The sequence below is a fragment of the Heloderma suspectum genome, chromosome 9 (assembly GCF_057233095.1).
Source record: "Heloderma suspectum isolate Gila_16-S chromosome 9, 16-S_ref, whole genome shotgun sequence".
NCBI lineage: Eukaryota > Metazoa > Chordata > Lepidosauria > Squamata > Helodermatidae > Heloderma > Heloderma suspectum.
The window spans coordinates 47570476-47588990 of NC_139466.1; positions in this window are offsets into that span (position 1 = coordinate 47570476).

Consider the following 18515-nt stretch of genomic DNA (forward strand, 5'->3'; position numbering starts at 1 on the left):
TTGGTGTGGTCTCTTCCTGACAACTCTCAGTACTTTTGCCTCCTAATTTTTGGATAAAGGGGCTACAGGTCTGTGTTGAAAGTCAGATTATTGCTGTGTTGATGTTTTCATGGTTTTGGTGCTCAGTACGTTTTAGGGTATGTCCAACTGGATGCGTGAAGTCCAACTGAACTAAACATTTGCCAATTTGAGAAACTCCTGGGCACCACCACAAAGGGCTGCCATGGGAGGCATGGCAAAAAAACAAGTAACTTCCCCAAAAGACTGAGTACAAGCCAGAGGTGGGGTCTGAGCCCCACTAATGAACTTTGAACCCACACTTCACAGCACCAACAGAAACCTGTTTCACAGTAATCCCAGCTGGTAGTAAAAAAAATGAGAGAGGTAGGGCACCTTGGTGGACGCCAGACCCTGTTGCCTACCCTGGTTCATCTTGCGATGTCATAAAACGTGTTAAGAGAGTGCCCTGACACATGTTTTGTCTGTCCCCAACAGTTGAGGACTAGGGCCCTGTCCGTGGCTCTCTGATGCTCGATTATTGAATTCAGTCTTACAAAGCAGGCAAAAGCTACTATAGATCAGGGTATGGAAGTCAGCATCCCTAAGGACAAATACCACTTGATTGCAATATCAATACCATTCCTGGTATTGTCGCACCTGCGCTTTTCATGGTCTGCTGAGCAGGAAGCACTGGCTATTCCCGAGTGTGATGTACATAGCAAACAGGCCAAGGGCCTCAATAATTAGCACAGAATGTAGAGGAACCCAAAGTTTAGCAGATACTCTATAAAGAACTACATAGGGATGAATGCTGCATTTTTGTTATCCCATTTGTCACTCGTGGGGCAGGGGGCAGTGGACATTCATTCTCTGGCAGCTGCTTCCTGGTGGCCATCTTATTTTACCAGAATGCCCTCATATGGCACCATTTTGGATCGGAAGGATGACAATCCCCAATCCCCTGCAAGAATGCCTTGGAATGAGGAATATCTATGGAATTCTGGTAAAACCAAGTGGGGGCTGCCGGAAGGAGTTCTGTTCACCATGTAGGGGACAAGATGGTTTAAGGTGAAAACACCACCAAAATGAATGTGAATTGATCAAAATGAATGACGCAATAATGATTTGTTAAGAACAAATCCTGCCAGACGAATCTGATCTCATTTTTTGAGCAAGTAACCTCCCTTGTGGACCATGGGAATGCTGTGGACATCATATACTTTGACTTCAGCAAAGCTTTCGACAAAGTGCCCCATGATCTCCTGATGAGCAAACTAGCTCAAAGTGGGCTAGATGATACAACGATCCAGTGGATCCACAGTTGGCTACAGCATTGGACTCAAAGAGTGCTTATCAATGGGACCTTCTCAAACTGGGGAGAGGTCAGTACCGCAGGGCTCAGTCCTGGGCCCAGTGCTCTTCCACATTTTTATTAATGACTTGGAGGAGGAGGTGCAGGGAATGCTGATCCAATTTGCAGATGACAAAACATTGGGCGGGATAGCGAATACTTTGGGAGACAGAAACAATTCAAAGTGATCTTGATAGACTGGAGCGCTGGGCAGAAAACAACAGACTGACATTTAATAGGGATCAATGCCAAGTTCTGCACCTAGGAAAAAGAAACCAAATGCACAGTTACAAGATGGGGGATATGTGGCTCAACAACATTACAAGCGAGAAGGATCTTGGAATTGTTGTCAATCACAAGCTGAATATGAGCCAACAATGTGATGTGGCTGCAAAAAAGGCAAATGCTCTTTTGGGCTGCATTAATAGAAGCATAGCTTCCAAATCCCTGGAAGTACTAGTTCCCCTCTACTCAGCACTGGTTAGGCCTCATCTGGAATACTGTGTCCAGTTCTGGGCACCACATTTTAAGACGGATGCAGACAAACTGGAGAGGGTTCAGAGGAGGGCAACTAAGATGATCAGGGGACTGGAAACAAAGCCCTATGAGGAGAGACTGAAAGAACTGGGCATGTTTAGCCTTGAGAAGACTGAGGAGAGATAGGACAGCACTCTTCAAGTACTTGAGAGGTTACCACAGAGAGGAAGGCCAGGATCTCTTCTCGATCATCCCAGAGTGCAGGACACGGAATCATGGGCTCAAGTGACAGGAAGCCAGATTCCGGCTGAACATCAGGAAAAACGTCCTGACTGTTAGAGCAATACGACAGTGGAACCAATTACCTGGGGAGGTGGAGGGCTCTCCCACACTGGAGGCGTTCAAGACGAGGCTGGACAGCCATCTGTCAGGGATGCTCTGACTTGGATTCCAGGGGTTGGACACGATGGCTTTGTAGGCCCCTTACAACCCTAATATTCTTTGATTCTATGAAAATGAATGTGATGTTTATAAATTAGTAACGAAACAAATGAACCCTTTAACAAAAATAAATGGGGTAACACCCCCCCCAACCAACCAAATATTCTTGAACACCCATAATTTAGAAAGAGGAGGAAAGAAATATAACAAGACTATAGGGTAGCCAATTAAGGCTGCAATTTGAAACAAACTTCTTAGGAAAGGAAATCCCATTGAATACAGTGGGACTTAACTTCTGACTAAACATGCTTAGGATTGTGCTGTAAGTTACATTTTTAAAACCTCACTTCAGGATCTGTGCTGTGCTATCAAAGTATCTCACACATCTTTTACCCTCCACAACCTTAGTGTATGCATTAGAATGCATGTTTGTTTCTTTTGCTGCATGCCTGAATACTGTTCAACTATTTTTGTTTACTCAGTCACAAGCTCTGGTCTTGGCCCATAAAAGCTCCTTTTGCTTTTACTTCTATGGTGAAAATAGCCTGTCCATCCACATTATCTTCTAATCAGAGATACGCTACCTTCAAACAGGGCATCTCCATTTACTTGGAACGGCTAATAGCGATGGGTGAATTTGTTCCTCATGAATTCGTCTAACCCTTGTAAAAAGCCATCTAATCTACTGGCGACCACCACATCTCGTGATGGATGCAGATGATTGCGTGGAGCGTTGCCCTCTTCTGCCTCGAGCCTCCTGCCCAGCAGTTCCATTGGTGAACTGAAAGTTCCATCCTGGCAAGGAATTTGCTGTTTCACCACCGCCACCATCTTCATGCTGTTCATGACTTGAACGTGCTGTCTCTTGCTTAACGTTAAACAATTCCAAGTTTCTCCTTATGTATTTTATTGCTGTGAGCCACATTGGGCAGACTTCTGCCCTGAAAGGCAACCAAGATTTTTAAAAAAAAATAATTTTCAAGGGAAAGAGCTCAACACACTTGATAATTTTTGCCTTTTTCTACAGTTTAGGGTCAAGAATTCAACAAAGTGAAAATCAGCTCTCGTTTCATTTTAAAAAGCAAGTTTGTAGTCCTCGGGGCCTACTTTCAAAAGCTATGGGGAAGACCTGGGCTGAGAGCTGCAGAGTCCTGCATCATTGGTAATTCCTGTCATTTGCAGAAGCATGCATAATATGCCAATGTAGGCCAATGTATTCACTTTGCATAAGATACCTGAGTAGCAGAACTGAGCTTTTCTTGAGGCAAAATGTGTTATCATGGGGCAGGATTTGGATTTTGGTACATCACAAGTCTACCATGTTCTTTTAACCACCCCCAAAAGTAAGCCCAAAATCAGCAGAGTCTCATTTTCGGTTTGCTTGAGCCGTGGGATTCTGACTTTGGCCCTCCCAGAAAGTAACCCTTAAGAACAGAAATGGAGCCCTGCTGGATCAGACCAGGGGTCCATCTAGTCCAGCATTCTGTTCACAGTGGCCAACCAGCGGTCGCCCGGGAACCCACAGGCAGGGCACGAGCACAACAGCACCCTCCCTTCTCTGTCAGAGTCTTGGGAATCACATTCCCATGGGGGAGGGGGTGGCTTCTGCTTATGGTATGTAATGCTTTATATAACTTATTATGAAACTGGAATGTTCTTCCAGATGCTTTACAGAAAGAACAATCCTAGATTTGCCTCCTCTGAAATGCTCTGCCCCCCCATCTATTAAAAAAAAAAAAAAGGAGTAGGTCAGGATTGATCCTCATCTCCTCCCCTCATGCTTGTTCAGTTTTCCTTTGACCAGTGGGGCTTGAAAGTAGTTAAAAGCTGGACCGCAGAGCGAGTCCACTGTTTACAAATCTGCCCTTTCAGTTAGCCTGCTGAAGCAAAGTCTGAGTGAGATTGCAAAAGAGTCCAAGCGCCTACCGAGTGCACCATGAAAACGATCATTGCTGCCTATTCCCAAAATCAAAGCGGTAAGAAAAATCACTACTGGAAGGTTAAAGTGACTGAAAATGTGTCCATTGATAATGGCTTTTTTTTATTACAGAGTTGTTCTGTGAGAATAAAACAGTTGGGCTTTGGACGCTAAAAGGGTTTGACAAGGTTTAGACATGTGTGTGCTGTATATTGGTGGGATTTGGTTATAAATCTGGGGACAATGCTGATACTGCCATCATCTCAACCTTTGGGGAAGGAGTGGGGGGCTTAGATGGGATGCTTGGTTGCTGGATTAAGTAGAAACAGGCAAATCTGTCAGCTTCACTTTCTTCCACATTCAGTTTGACCCCGCTACATCTACCTGCCATGTAGCTGTTACAGACGAAGAGCCTGTCAGGAAAAAAGGAGGTGGCTGTCCTAACTCAGCACCACGAACATGGCTGAATACAAAGATTCAAGCCCAGCTGAACACTCGAAGCCCTCTGATGGATGAATCCGTCAGTTTCACTTTCCTCCCACATTCTAATTTTTAAAATCTGAAAATCTTTCTGTCCATTTATAGAGAAATTGCTAAGTTTGGGAAGTCCTTATCAAAAACGAACAGAACAAAATTCTCACCCATCCCTTGTTTCTAATCAGAGACATTTTCTGTAGTATTTACTGTAAGGGTATGTCCATTTATTGTTAGAGTGACCAAGTTGCCAATTCACCACCATGGGCCATGTCTGCTCACAGGAAATCATGTGAGACAGGTAAATAATGTGATCGCTCCCTGCCACCTCACACCACGACTGTGATACTTCCCTGCTGCATTGCATTAGTGATGTTATGGGGAAAGTGGCAGCCACTCTACCCTAGCAGGTAAAAACAGACTTTTAAGCCACTTCCTTATAATTTAAACCAATTAAGACAGAAATTTCAGCAAAAGTGTCATGTCACAAAGTTGCAGGAGGTGGGAAACATTAACAGGGAGCCTAGTCACAATTGGTTACTAGAAACTGCGCCCCCCCCCCCCCACACACACACACCAGATACCATGTGGCCAATGTAGAGCATAAGAACATAAAGCCCTGCTGGAGCAGAAGAAGTGTCCATCTAGTTCAGCATTCTGTTCACACAGTGAAACAGCTGCCCATGGGAAACCCACAAGCAGACATGATTGCAACAGCACACTCCTGCCCATGTTCCCCAGCAACTGGTCTACATAGGTATATGGCCTCTGATACTGAAGGAAGCATATAGCCATCAGGACTAGTAGCCATTGATAGCCTCATCCTCCATGAATGTGTCCAATCCCCTTTTAAAGCCATCCAAATTGGTGGCCATCACGACATCTTGTGAAAGTGAATTCTGTAGTTTCACTTCATGTGAAGAAGCTCTGCCTTTTGTCTGTCTTGAATCTCCTACCAATCAGCTTCGTGGGATGACCCCGGGTTCTAGTATTAAGAGGGAGGGAGAAAAAATGACTCCCTAGCCACATTCTTCATGCCATGCATAATTTTGTACACCTCTATCATGTCTCCTCTTGCCTTTTCTGTGAGCTAAACAATTCCAGATGTTGTAACCCTTCCTCATAGGAGAGTTGCTCTTTTAGTTGCCCTTTTCTGCACTTTTTCCAAGTCTACAATATCCTTTTTTAGGTGCAGTGACCAGAACTGAACCGAGTATTCTAAGTGTGGTTACACCACAGATTTGTGATCTTGGCAGTTTTATTTTCAATTCCTTTTCTAATTATGCCTAACATGGAATTTGCCTTTTTCACAGCAGCCACACACTGGGTAGACATTTTCACTGAGCTGTCCACCACAGCCCGCAGATCTCTTTCATGGCTGGTCACCACTAGCTCAGATCCCATCAGCTTATATGTCAAATTGGGATATTTTGCCCCAGCGTGCATCACTTTACACTTACTTACTTTGAACCATATTCGCCACTTGGATGTCCCTTCTGCCAGTTTGGAGAGAACCTTTTGGAGCTCCTCGAAATCCCTTTTTTTTTTAACCTGTTCGTTTTGTTTTAATTTCGTGGCATCTGCAAACTTGCCCACTTCACTGATCACTCTTAGCAGCCCTTTAAAAATAATAATAGAATCATAGGATAGTGGGGTGGAAGGGGCCCACAAGGCCATCGAGTCCAACCCCCTGCTCAGTGCAGGAACCCAAGTCAGAGCATCCCTGACAGATGGCTGTCCAGCCTCGTCTTGAAGGCCTCCAGTGTGGGACAGCCCGCTGCCTTCTGTAAGCATTTACCTCTTCTTTGCCTCAAGGCTGAGAGCAAAGTAGAAGTGGACTATTTGCTGTTTGCATTTGCTACGGAAGCTGCAGCTGTTTTAAGAGAAAACAGCTTGGAAACCGCTTTTGTATGGAATTAATTTGAGGGTTGTGCATGGAGTCCTCATGGTGATTGTGAGAATTAGTAAAAACAGAATTTAAACATTCACAGAGACCATGTTTTACTTCCCAATTCTTGGGTGAACCCTTGCAGTAAAAACAGAACAATTTTAAAAAATTATATATTTAATTCGCGCAATAACAAAAGGTCTCTGGGATGAATACAAAGTTAAAAGAAAAAAAGCACATTACAAAAAACAAAGAACACAAACAGCACAGGGAAAAACTACAATGTAAACAATATAAAAGCAGCCATTAAATTGAAAATCTAAATGTTAAACCCTGCTCAAAATGAGGAAGACCCACCCGCCCCACCATTTCATGGATGCAAATGGGATGTGCCTGTAGCCATGCAACCCCCCATGCACCCATTCCTCGTGCCAAGGCTCTCACGCCCTGCTGCCCCTGCACCCTCATGACTGGAAGCTCTGCTCCACACTTCGCGTTCTCTGACTTGAGTCTGGCATTGTCTGCCTTCCGTTGATTTAAAGGCTGTGCTGTCGGGTCCTGCTACTGCTGCTCGGTCTCCTGGTTAAAGCTGTATCAGAGTGCAAGTCGTCTACCCCACCAGGCCATAGCAGTTCAAAATGCTATCCAGCAGCTGGCAGAGTGTACGCAGGGCGGCACCTTAGCAGGCGTGCACATGCGCTGACAGCGCTGAACAGTAGGCCTGTCCTCCTTCCCGCTCTTGGATTTGGCTTTTAGGGGGCCCATGGGAGGCAACTGACTCCTGAAGAATGCTGACCTGCACTGCGGACACTGTGCATTTCAGCGAGGCTGAGTTGAACTGTGGGATTGGCTGCCACAGGATGTAGTGACAGCTTTAAAACTCGGGTAGCTTTAAAAGAGGAAGACAAGGCGATCAGTGGCTCCTAGTCACGATGGCTGTGGACTGCCTCCATGGTCAGCGGTAGGAGGCCTCTGGATGCTAGAGCCCACAAGACCCCTACTGGGGAAAGGGAAATTGACCCCCCCCCCCCGGTCCAGGAGCACCCTCGTCTCAGATGGGGCTGCACCTCCGTGAAGGACCAAGGGTGCAGTCAGAGGGCGCTCCTGCACCCTCCTGCCCCGGTGGCAGTGGCCAGGGGTACTACATGCCAGCTCAGGTTGGTACACCAGCTGTGACCCTCTCTGGAAAGGGCGGCTCTTGCCTGAGTTATTCATGCTCTGGCGACATCCAGGCTGAGCCACTGTCATGTCCTCCACTGCTTTTAAAGACAGTTCAGAACCTTCCACCGATGCAGAATAGGGCCAGCCTACTCTGTAGCAAATGCAAACAGATGAGGGCTGGGTGGTCAGCTCGTGACACTGCTGCTGCACTGGCATCCCAAGCTCCGTTTGAAGTGCCGTCTTTACCTTTTAATGCTGTGAATGGTTTGGGCCAGAGTTATCTGAAGAACTGCTTCTCCCCATGCCTGCACTCTGAGGTAATCCACCGAGGTTCTTTTCACTTGCCTGCCACCAAAGGTGGTTACCTTGACAAGTACAAGGAGGACAGCCAGCCTGCTCCAACAACTCTGGAATGAGCATCCATCAGGAGTTTGCCAGGGCCCTCCTTTGCAGGACTTCAGGAAAACTCTGAAGACCTAGTGGTTTACGTTGTCTTCTCCTTGAATTGTATTTTTGGGCTGATGGCTTCAGTTGTAATTTTATTGATTTTTCTGTTTTACTGTTTTATTGTTTGCACTGTATACTCCACTTTGGGAAAGCTGTCTTTAAAGATGGCCTAAAAATAATTTGAAACAAACAAAAATGTCCAGAGACCTTTGGTCTGATCCAGCTTCAGGGTTCTTATGTTCTTAAGGTATCCCCAAGAGGCAAGAAGGAGCAATACGAGACAGTGACTTACCAGGGACTGGTAAAAAGGGACAGTTGTTACACAGAAGCTCACATACCCATCCTGAGAAAGAAGGAAAGAAGATTCTGTCCCTGGTCATTTAGAATCGTGAAGGGGAAACAGCCATGAAAGGCCAGTTCAGAGCAAGTTGTGCCCTGGTTCTGCTACATATTCCTTTGTGCTCCTTTAAAATGGCTCAAGATAAAATGAATTCCCCTTTTTATGTTTTAATTTTGTAATGTTAAAAACTGTTTTTCTTATCCTCTGTTTGCTGAATTATGTTTGCTTAAAAGTAATTTTAAAATTCACATACTTTGTAGGCTGACCAAACTCCATCATACCCTTAACATTATGCCTGAGATGACAAAGCAGAGGGGCTGTGTGGGCCCCTGGGCCCCTGAATGCTTTTCTGGGCCTGGCGGGCTTGTTTGCCAAGCGGGGACTAAGAGTTCTTCTGCAAACTGAACCTGTGGTGCCGGGAGACAGTGAAGCAATGCAAGACCTGGGGGCGTGTCCCTCAGATGAGGCCATGGGGTTGGTGTAGATGACAACGCACCTGAAGCTGGCCTGGCACATCCAAGCCGAGATGCAGCCCTTCTCCGAAAACAGGTCCCTGCCTCCCTGCCTCCCTGCCAGAAGGGCAGTGTGGAGTTAGTGCCTGAGTATTGTTGCAGAACCCAGAGTCAGAGAGACCACGGAGTGAAGGAAAAAGAGATTCTTTAACGCGCGGGCTTAAGGCTGGAATCATTTCCAAAGAGCCAGAAGCCCCGATTTACATTAGCACATTGTTTTTATAGACATTGTGACACATAGGAAACGGCTCCTCCTCCCCCTCCCGCGTGGGGTTGCAGTCCTCAACATTTCTTTTCCCAGCACTATTGTTTATAATACAAGAACTGGGTTATAGGGTAGCCGTGATAAGCAGAGAACAGAAGAGAACAGCAAAGAACAAGATATACAGTTGTATGACCTTTGACAAGATAAGGAATTCCTGTGTCTCGTCAGCTTACAACAATATATTCAAGGGAGAAAGAGCTCAGCAAGAACATGAAGCATGAGACTGCATGAGGCTACTTAGTCTGACCCCCGATATGGCTGCTACATTCCCCCCTTAAATGCATAATTTCATTACAATTATAGCATTTCTGATAACCATACAAAGCTTTTTGTGACATACATATTACTTAGCCTCTTGTTGGGCTATTAGAGCGTAGAGGGCAGCAGTTTTACTAGCTGAGACATAAAACAGATTGGTTAAACAGCGCATAAGACAAGGAACGCAGAGACATAACAGAACTTTTATGAACAACACTGGTAGAATTGGGATGAACAATGCTTCAAGCCAGCTAAGATCTGGAAGCCAAGGGGTTAACTAATTGAGCTAATTGTTTTGTCTTATTGCTTTGTTAGCTACTATATTGTGCAGCTTGTTGATCTGTTCATCTACAGCATTGCCATTATCAGTTAAGTTAAAACAACAGAGCTTTTGGTGTGTCTCACAACTTAAATGATGAAGAAGGAAGAGGTAATCTATACTAGCTCTATTTTCTAGAACCGCACCTCTTAGATCACGCAACTCTTTATTTAATAATGACAATGCTCGTGAGGTGGCATTTATGCTTTTGGCTAAGCTGCAAGCTAACCGGTTGATCTCCAGACCATCAGCCAAGGCTAAACCTGGAACCCCAACCAGTGACATTGCTAAGGCCAATTTTTCTGAGTCAGAACATAACTGCACATGACTACTACAATTTTTAGTTAGTTGGAGTGCTCGAGGCTGCCGTCGACGGATTTTCTCGGGCCACAGGGGAAGAATTGGCACCAGTTTAATTGGCGGCTGAGGCCACATGGGTGGTTATTAGACAAGTTGGCAGGAATGAATGACCAAGTGCGGGAACCACATCTCTAAAACCATCCATGAGGCAAAAGTATGTGGGCATCATTAAAAGATATGTTTTGAATTTTATTACAGTGGAAGGGGGCCAGGGATAGCTTTGTATTTTCTGGAAATTTTTTGACAATTAAGCATTCGTGCACACGTAGTATTTGTTTCAGCAACGATGGGGGTGCGTAGAGTGAACTCTGTAGGGGGTAGGATCTTTGCAACCACGCCCCAATTAGCATTTTGGGAATAAGTTAAGCTTACACCATAAACTCTTAACATGGTATCTTTTTGAATTTTCCCAGGATGTCTACAGACAGGTATTAGGCAAGAGATAATAAGCCTGTTCGCAGGTATATCTCTTGGCAAACAAAAATGTTTTACTCTCGTGATGTTAGCCAGGTGAAGCCAGTAATTATTAGCAAATCGCTGGGACAAACTTCTCTTTCCAGGGGCAGACCCCCCTTTTTGCACCTTATTAAGGAAACACAATGCAACACTACTAACACTACAACACGCATGTTTGATCTTTTTTGGGATCTGACCGTACGCTGGGGGACAGTCTCCCGGTGTGCCCACAGTAAGGTCTAGCCTGAGTCTTCTTACTGCTTTTTTAGAATGATTTTTAAAGGATTTTCAGGATTTCTGTTTAGTCTACTCTCCCCCTCTCGCTTTCTTGATTTGTGTCCAATGTATCCAGGGTTGAACTCCAGCTGCTTTCATAGCTGCGGGGGTGGAAAGTATGACAGTTCTCAGTCCTCTCCATCTGGGAGTCAAAGGGTTATTTTTCTCTTTTTAACTCATACGTCTTTAACTCTTGGTTGGAAAGGATGAACTTCTGTGATGGGAATGGCTTATTTTCTAAGACAAAGTGACGCTGGGCTTGAAGAACTTTGCTCATTGTTTGGACTTCTTGTTTAAGGCTAACGTTTGCTTGCTTTTGATGCTGCTCCAGTGTCAATTATGAAGTCAATGTCACGGCCCCTCTCAAGCTGTTTTCTTCTTCGCCTATTCTGGCCCCTTTGGTTTTCTCCTTTGTGTATTTGATTTATTTTATTTGGGCATTCATGCCACTAATGTCCATCTTGTCCACACTGGGCACACTGGTTCTTTTTTAAGAATCTTCTGCCTCTGCCGGGTCTTCTTTTCTTTTTTCGTTTACGTCTTCTTGGGCCTCTGGGTTGAGGGGGGTATACTGGCGATAGGCATTTGAAAGACGCTCTAAGTACGCTCTGGGGCCTCGGTGGCACCTTGCAGCACTTTAGACACTTTGGTCATATTAACTGACTTCTTCATACCTGCCTTCATGGCTTCTAACAGCAGGGTTTGATACTGGGTGAGGCGCTCTAGCCCCACTTGTGTTTTGGGATTCCAGCGGGGGGGGGGGATTTACTTACAAGGAGACTTTATTGGGTAACTTACAGCACACAGGCGTACTTAATGGTTGGATCAGCCAGCTTCTCTGAACCACGAACTATTGGGCTAAATGGGTTTTATACCATGCATGTTACCCATGAGGCAGCACAACACTAGCAAGCATTTTCAGCATAGGCTAGAAGTGTTTGGTTCTCAGGCACAGCTTTCTGTAAACAACTTCGCTTCCCAAAGTGCTTGATAACACTTTTATTTATTAGTATGGGAAGACAAATTTTTTCTCTTTCTTTTGCTTTCTTTTTCTTTGCTGATCTGCCTGTATTGCAGATCATGTTTCAAACTTTTTATATAAAACTTTCTGCTCCATGCACCAACCTTGTCTCTTTATTTGTCTTTTTCAAGTTAAACTCACTCACTTAAACTTTTCTGCCTTACACTAGTCCCAATGACACACATTTGGGATAGGCTCTTCTTCTCTTTCTAGTTACATTTTTTTTATCTTAAAGAACTATTACATTATTGTGGCTACTTTACCCCAGGTAATAAGCTCCAGGCACAATCAGCTGCTTTTAATTTACCCTGGGGGCAACTATGGCCACACTTCTTTTCTACAAATGTTTTTTCTTTGCCTCTTGCCTTTTCTTTCTTCTTTTTTTCTCTCTTCTCTATCTGTCTGCTACTTTCTCTATTCCTTCTTTTCCACTTGCTTTTGTCTTTCTCTCCTTGTCATCCATTGGGAACCACACTTAGTATTATCTGGAGTTGCAACTAACACTAATCTACAAATATCACATATATTTTATGATATTTAAGAAATCATAAAATATACACAACAAACTTTTTCTGCAATTTAACACAATGAATGGAAAGCACTTTTAGCACGGTAAGGCATGATGGAGCAGATCCAGCAATCATACTGCTCTTCTGGCTGAAAGCTCAGGGCTCATCAAAATCAAGGGACAGGCATTCCCACACACGCAAAGAGTTCTAGGTCACCATTTTTGCATCGGCAACTCTATGCTGCATGAGTTCTGGCAGAAGGAAATCTAAAAGTCATAGATCAAACTCAGCCTGCTGTACACTGAGCTGACTACAAACACAGACACACGGTCCACAGCGATGAGAGTTCAAGTTTATCAAAAGCTTCACAGCACTGTCCATGGCAAGTCCTTGACAATTTAAAATTTTAGTCCATGTGCAGAGTGTCTCTAAAAAGCCCAGATGATGATGGAGGCAAACAGAGAAGGCTCTGGGCAATGAAGATGCGATGTTTCCAGCAAAGGCTCTCCACTTTTGCATCAGTTTAAAAAGGGAAAGTGTGGCCCTACACCCCTCCTGACAGACAAGGGCCTTTAACTTTTTAGCAAGGCCTCTGTCTAAACAGAGCGGCACAGCTCAGCTCTCTAGCCGTGACGCTTTAACCTGGGCAACTCCTCTGTAAATTTTATTTTACTTCTGTCAGGTTCTCTCACAGACATTTTAAAAACTTACTCTTTTTTTTTTCTCTTCTAACCTGGTACACGAAAGCACTGAAACACTGAGTGCCGAAACTCAGGACGCTGGGGGGTGATGGGCATCGCCTTATACTTGCATTTTTCAGGCAGCCATTAATCTTCGGGGAGGCGGTGGGGTGATTTGCAGGACTTCAAAGGCAAGCTTCTCAGTTTGTTTGTATTTGTAAATCCCAAGCTTAAAGCAGGACACGATGAGGTACAGGGCCGCCAAATTCTTGCTTTGGCACGGGCAACAAATAACTCGGGTCAGCTTTCTTTGCTGGGGTCTCAAACAGGAAAACAGTCTTAATTTAAAGTTGTAACATCGCTGACAGCGTCAGCCAGCCAGCTACACAGATCTCACTGTTTTTTAAGACAGTTGCTCCAATATCTTCTTTTCTTCTCAATCAGGTTGGGTCTCCCAGCTTACACAGTTTATTTGCAGCTTTCAGGAGCATGGTAGTAGCGTGATTTTGGCTTGGCCAGGAACATGCTGTCTGGTTTCTCGGTCTCTTCAGCACACACACTTAGGCAGTGTAACACTGGACACTCAAATCAGTGAGATTTCTTCATTGCAGGGAATCCCACGGCAAAAGCTTAACGGTTACGCTCTTCAGAAATCATATAGCTGATGGTCAGTAGCTACAGGCTCTATGAAATTCTAACACAGTTCAAAGCTAAACACGGCTACCTTGACAGAGATCTTCAACGTGGTCTCTCCGCTTCATTCTGCTTTGGGCCAGTCTTATGGCACACTTTTCACTCGAAGAGGGGTCTAGCCTGTGCTCTGGGGGCTGATTCTTCACCTTTATTTTCTATTTTGCCTTCATCTTCTGGGTCTTCATTTTCAGTTTCCATTTCTTAGGGATTTCATCTCAATTAGGCGAGGTGATGATGTTGCACAACTCAGAACGTTGTGGGCAATTTTCCTGCCCCCCCCCTCTCGGCGCGCTAGGCTAACAGCTACTTCTTCGGCCTCACACTCTCACGCTCCCACGCTTCGTTAAAAGCCAGGCTGTCCTGCAACATTTTTCTAATTAACAGCCTCAGATCTTGTTCTTTTTTTCCTCTCAGCTCGACCTTGAGCTTTTTGCTGTTTTCTCTCTCTATTCTGAATCTTTAAAAAAAAAGCTTTTTCCTTCTTTGTTTGACATACATCTCAAGGGGGTGCAAGGTTTGCTTCCCCCACCACCCATAGCCTCCCTCCTAAATTGAAGACAGACACAATTAGGGAATGGGAATTGGTCAGTGAGTAAGGGGTCTCACTGGCCGACACAAGAGGATTTTACACACCACGCACTTTGCTACTGGCCTGGGCACCCGGACTGTCAACGGTATGCGTCAGAAACCGCAGTAGCTACTCACACAATCATCAATCTCTCCACTGCATCCATATGTCCCTGCCACCCACTTTTCCCACTTTTTACCAGAGCGGAAAACGGCTTCCCCAGCTTCCTCAGCTTCCTACTGAGTACTGGCGTGCTGGGTACTGGCGCCCACTCGGGGGTGTGATCAGGCCCCCCTTCTACCCGCAAGGAGTAGGTTCTTTTGTATACGTATACCACCAACACTGACCTTCTTCACAAGGCGGGGCCCTCTTTTTTTCTGCCCAGTGGCCTTTCTCCCTAAAGGCAGGGCCCTCTTTTTCCCATATACTTGCCTTTCTCCTGAAGGCTTCCAATGTGGGTTTCAACTCAATTGCAGCTGCGATACAGGCAGGGCTCAAGTTCCTTCCTCCACTTCCCAAGGTTCTCTTGCTGCTCGCTGCCGTTTGGGCGATCCCGGTGCAGGCTTTCTCCCGTTCACCCGACAAAAAGGTCGGTGGCGCCAAGAAAGGGAGGCATGCGCCGAGCTCGTCTTCCCGGTGCGGCGATCAAGAGCAGGCAACTGCCACCTGTCTGGCTCAGAGCCTGCCACATCCGAGTCACGGCACCATTTATGTTGCAGAACCCAGAGTCAGAGAGACCACGGAGTGAAGGAAAAAGAGATTCTTTATTTAACGCGCGGGCTTAAGGCTGGAATCATTTCCAAAGAGCCAGAAGCCCCGAAATACATCAGCACATTGTTTTTACAGACATTGTGACACATAGGAAACGGCTCCTCCCCCCCATCTCGCGTGGGGTTGCAGTCCTCAACATTTCTTCTCCTAGCACCATTGTTTATAATACAAGAAATGGGTTATAGGGTAGCCATGATAAGCAGAGAACAGAAGAGAACAGCAGAGAACAAGATATACAATTGTATGACCTTTGACAAGATAAGGAATTCCTGTGTCTCGTCAGCTTACAACAATATATTCAAGGGAGAAAGAGCTCAGCAAGAACATGAAGCATGAGACTGCATGAGGCTACTTAGTCTGACCCCCGATATGGCTGCTACAGTATGAAATCGGACACCATAAGAGAGGATCGACCCCAACTCCCCAGCTTACTCTTTTTTGTAGTGGTATCTGTGACAGTTAATGTTTCACCAAATTGAGCCATACGAAGGGAAGGTGCCAATCTCGGAGTCAAGGCTGAGAGCCAGGAAGGACCTTGGCCTGAGCACACACACACCCTCCTTCACTCACTATAGGTCAGGATGGCCTCTTCACCAGATGGGTAGGTTGCAATTTTCCTCTCACACAGACAGGATGGGTGGAACCTCAAGCCAGCCATGGGCTAGGCAGGGATGCAACTGAAGCAACTGTTCTTATGAGCATGTTATGGGTGTGATGCTGAAGGTGGTTACTAGTTCCCAGGTCCTTATTTGCGCAATATTTCAAAATAGAGCCCAGTCAGTAAACTGAATAAAGAACTGAAGTGTATATGCCCATGCTCTCCAAAATAATAACTGGACTATCACATATCATCGATCTCCGTGACTGGGGAACTGTAGACTTTGAGATCCACAGTAATTCTAATTGTTTTGGCACAATGCTCATTAATGCATGGTGATTAACGAATGACAGTTACAACCCCTCACCTCTGGGCCACCTCAAATGATACCTCCAAGAAAATGTCTTCTACAAGGGGACATTGAAATATGTCTGGTCAAACACTTTGAGCACAGGAGGGGTGCTCACATGCCATAGTGGCCAAAATATGTAGAAAAGAATAAAGAACCATAATAAGCATTGGCCATCCCCAGACCATTCACCCAAATGCCTAGGAAAGTGCCCTCCACAACAGTGGTCTCCAAACCTTTTTGATCGCGCACCCTTATCAGTGACATTTTTTTGAGCACACGCCCCCAATACATGTACATTTATTTATAAATGATATACATGTACTGCTGTACTAATGTATTATGTACATTATAAAACATACACAAAAATAGAAAATAAAAAGGATGAGATAAATATGACATAAACAATATTTTAAAAATAGTTTTTTATTTTATTTATTAACGGTACAAAACCCTTTTTGCTCTCACTTAAAAATATTATTTTTAGTGAGAGCAATGTGATTGAATATGCTTCATTATTTTTGAAAATCGTGGTTTAACACTATGTGATACAGTGATTTGAAGGTCTGGTTCTAAGTTCAGTTTATTTTGATACTTGGTTTTAATGGCTGTCGTAGCTGAAAAAGACACCTCACAAAGATACGTAGATCCAAATGGAAGAAGTGCATTATTGGCTGCACTTACTAAATCATGATACTCATTTTTCAATCCCACCCACCAATTATGCAAAGGTGTTTTTTATATATATATAATTACTTTTATTTTTTTTAAAACAAAAACAAAACACAACAACATAAACACACAATACACATACACCAAAATATCTCTTAAGATTGTAAGATATCTACCTTTGGCTCCCCTTACACAACAAATGCTCATTATTCTCTGTTGTTGTTCAGTCGTTAAGTCGTGTCAAACTCTTCGTAACCCCAAGGACCATAGCACGCCAGGCCTTCCTGTCCTCCACTCTTTCCCGGAGTATTATTCTCTAGTTCTTATCTTAGTTGTATATCATACATTGAGTTCACAGACTTTATCTCATTTCTCTCCTAATTTTAAAAACAACAACAATAAAAAGAGAACTAACCATGTCAAAGTTCAAAATCCACATACATAGATATCATTTTTCACTATTTCTTGTACAAATTCTATAAAAGATTTCCAATCTAACCAATTATGCAAAGGTTTTTGTTGATATTCAGCTAGTAAATTTCCATCTTCCCTGATTCAATCAGTTGTTTTTGCAAACTAATTGGAAGGTGTTACATTTTTATATCTTTAACAAACGGGTTCAAACTGTTGGGAGCCAAATTCTGCAAAACAGGGCCCCTCCAGGAAACTCCTGACTTGTGTGGCGGATAACTCCCTCCTACAGAAAGTGGAGGAAGGAACTAGAGGATTGGCTATCCTTGACTTGATCCTAACCAACAGAGATGACTTAGTGGGTAAAGTAGCAGTTACAGGAACTCTGGGGGAAAGCGACCATGTTATACTTGAGTTTTTGGTTCTAAAGGAAGCAAAAGCCGAGTGCAGCCAAACGCGTACCCTGGATTTTACAAAAGCTGATTTTAATAAACTCAGAACAATGATAAATAAGGTCCCATGGCAAGCGACTCTAATGAGAAAAGGAGTCCAAGATAGGTGGGAGTTTTAAAAAAAGGAAATTCTCAAGGCACAATTACCAACAATTCCAACAAAAAGAAAAGGTGGAAGACAACAGAAGAAGCCAATGTGGCTTCACAGAAAGCTTAGAGATGACCTGAAAATGAAAAAGGACACATAGAGGAAGTGGAGAGAAGGCCATGCAACAAAGGAAGAGTACAGGCAGGTAGCACAGAATTGCAGGGATGGCGTCAAGAAGGCTAAAGCTGAGCTGAGGTTAGGGAGTGATGCTAAAAGCAACAAAAAGGCTTTCTCCAGCTACGTGCATAGTAAAAGACAGAGGAAAGAAATGGTGGTTCAGGTATTAAATAAGGATGGCAAAATGATAACAGATGACAAAGGAAAGGCAGAGGTGCTCAATTCCTACTTTGGCTCAGTCTTCTCCCAAAAGATGGTCTATGACCCCCCTGGCAAAGGCAAAGTGCAGGCTGAAGGGGCAGGATTGCAGCTTGAGATCGACAGACATATGGTCAAGGAACACCCAATTACTTTGAATGAGTTCAAATCTCCAGGGCCAGAGGAAATGCATCCTAGAGTAATAAAGGAACTGGCAGAAGAGCTCTCAGAACCGCTGTCTCTTCTCTTTGAGAAATCATGGAGGACGGGGGAAGTGCCAGATGACTGGAGGAGGGCTAATGTTGTCCCTATCTTCAAAAAGGGTAAAAAGGAGGAACCTGGGAACCAAAGACCAGTCAGTCTGTGCATCAGTCTGACATTTCTG